The 2,738-nt window shown below is 52.6% G+C and overlaps 1 pseudogene; it reads left to right on the top strand.

The window, feature by feature from the left end:
* The first annotated feature begins 373 nt into the window (after positions 1–373).
* On the top strand, positions 374–2,119 carry LOC103079788 (E3 ubiquitin-protein ligase RING1-like; annotated as a pseudogene).
* The last annotated feature ends 619 nt before the right edge of the window (positions 2,120–2,738 follow it).

The raw sequence follows: 2,738 nt of genomic DNA, 5'->3' as shown, positions 1-2,738 counted from the left end.
TATGAAAACTCTAAACCCACAAATCTAAGAATCTTGATGAACCCCATGGCAAGAAATATTGAAAAAACTGCACCATGGCACATCATAATCAAACTGCTCAAAACCAATGATGAAGAGAAAATCTTAAAAGCAGACAGAAAAAAAAAAAATATATATACAGAGTAAGATAAAGATGACAGCAGACCTAGGGCCATGGCGGCGGCGGTGGCGGGAGCTGCTGTCTAAGCAGCGGCTGCGGACTGAGTGAACTCGGTTGGGGAGCCCGGGCCCCGGGAGAGGTGCTGTGGTGGCGGGAACGCGGACGGCTGGAGACTGCCTACCTCTCCTCCTCCCCGGCGGTGGAGCCCTCGTGGAGGGTCTGTGCCCGGTCACCATGACGACGCTGGCGAATGCCCAGAATGCCAGCAAAACGTGGGAACTGAGTCTGTATGAGTTCCACTGGACCCCTCAGATGTGCCAGAGAGGTAGAGCAAGTATTACTATCTTCATTTGAAAGATAGTAAACAGGCTGAAATTACCTTCCCCGCTCCTCAGTTCCGCATGATAGGTCAGTGCATGTAAGGCTCACCTTTGGAGTTTATTAAAAATGAAATTCCCACTGGCCCCTCCCTGTAACATTGCGATACAGTAATAGGATGGGACCCTAGAATCTTCATTTTTAACATGCATCTAGGGGATTCTTATATAGGTAGTACCAGGACTGCACTGTAAGAAATACTGTTGACCAAGTAAGTCTTCCACAGATGGAAAATCTGTGCCATGCCCATCCCCAGGCCTATCACCAAACCTCAGATCCTCCTATTCCAAAGCTCCTACTCTTAGAATTCCCAATTTCCTCAAGTGGCCAACGTGAGGTACCCAGATTCTGACATCTCACTGTATTTCTCAAGACTCCAAGTTCATGGACCACTTGTTTCTAAAACCCCTTTCCCCCCAACCCACCCACCCCCGCCTTTCCACTCATCGACACCACCAGGAAGCCATCATGGATGGCACAGAGATTGCAGTTTCCCCTTGGTCGCTGCATTCAGAGGTCATGTGCCCCATTTGCCTGGACATGCTGAAGAATACGATGACAACCAAGGAGTGCCTCCACCGATTCTGCTCTGATTGCACTGTCACGGCCCTGCGCAGCAGGAACAAGGAGTGCCCTACCTGCGGAAAGAAGCTGGAATCCAAGTGGTCTCTGCGGCCAGACCCCAACTTCGATGCTCTGATCTCTAAGATCTACCCCAGCCGGGAGGAATATGAGGCCCACCAAGACAGGGTGCTCATCCGCCTCAGCCACCTGCACAACCAGCAGGTGCTGAGCTCCAGCACTGAGGAGAGGCTGTGCATGCAGGCCATGCACACGGCCCAGTGTGTGAGATGGCCGATGCCTGGGTCAGATCAGACCACAACGATGAGTCAGGGGGAATGAAAACCGGGGGAGGGAGAGGGGGATGGAGAGGACGTGAGCTCAGCCTCCGCCCCTGACTGTGCCCCAGGCCCTGCTCCCAAGTGACCCCAGAGAGGAGGCGCCGGGGGAGCAGTGTAGGGACAGGGGGAGGTGGCACTGGTGGGGTGGGCGGAGGTGCCGGTTCTGAAGACTCTGGTGACCGGGGAGGGACCCTGGGAGGAGGAACCTTGCCCCCCCGCAAGCCCTCCTGGGGCTTCCAGTCCCCCAGAGCCAGGTGGAGAAACTGAGCTTGTGTTCCAGCCCCACCCCCTGCTCGTGGAGAAGGGAGAATACTGCCAGACTAGGTATGTGAAGACAACTGGGTATGCCACAGTGGACCATCTCTCCAAGTACTTGGCCCTGCGCACTGCCCTCGAACGGAGGCATCAGCAAGAGGCAGGGGAGCCAGGAGGGCCTGGAGGGGGCGCTTCTGACGCTAGAGGACCTGATAGGGGAGGCGGGGAGGGTCGGGATGCCAGAGGAGGTGATGGCTCTGAGGAGCCTGCCTTGCCCAGTCTGGAGGGTGTCAGTGAAAAGCAGTATACCATCTACATCGCCCCCGGGGGTGGAGCTTTCATGACAGTGGATGGCTCGCTGACCCTGGAGCTGCTGAATGAGAAGTTCTGGAAAGTGTCCCGACCACTGGAGCTCTGCTATGCCCTCACCAAGGACCCAAAGTGACCCCGCAAGGGGACCACCAGAGGATGGGGACAATGGGGTGTCCCTGAGTCCTGGCCCACCACCCAGCTTCTTTGTCCCCTAGAGTCCCCCGGCCCAGCAAGCCAGCAAGAGGACACAAATGAGGACAAGTGGCTTTTATACAAAGTATCTATATCAGATTCTTCTATATTGTACAGAGTGGGGCCTGTGCCCCCATCTACTGCCTTTTCTGTTGCCCCCAACCTCCCATCCATGCAAGATGTTGGGAAGGGTGAAGAGCCCTTCCCTTCATGCCCTTCTACCAAAAACAACAAATTTGCTTTTTTTCCTCTTCGGGGAGAAAATAAAAAAAAGATGACAGCAGACTCCTTATCAGAAACAGTGCAAGCAAAGAGACAGTGGAGTAAAATCTTTCAAGGACAAAGGAAAAAAGCCATCAACCAAGAATTCTAATCATAGCAAAACATCTTTCAAAAAAGAAGGAAAAATAAAGACTTTTTAACATAAACAAAAGCATAAGGAATCCATCAGACCATCATTACAGCAGACCATCATTACAAAACAAATGTTAAAGGAAATCCTTCCAACAAAAACAAAATGATGCTGGCTGGCTGGAAATATCTATCTCTGCAAAGGAATG

Source organism: Lipotes vexillifer, unplaced genomic scaffold (assembly GCF_000442215.2).
Source record: "Lipotes vexillifer unplaced genomic scaffold, Lipotes_vexillifer_v1.1 scaffold1112, whole genome shotgun sequence".
NCBI classification, from domain to species: Eukaryota; Metazoa; Chordata; class Mammalia; order Artiodactyla; family Lipotidae; genus Lipotes; species Lipotes vexillifer.
The sequence above is the reverse complement of the archived record's forward strand: the minus strand, read 5'-3'. Positions and strand labels throughout refer to the sequence as shown.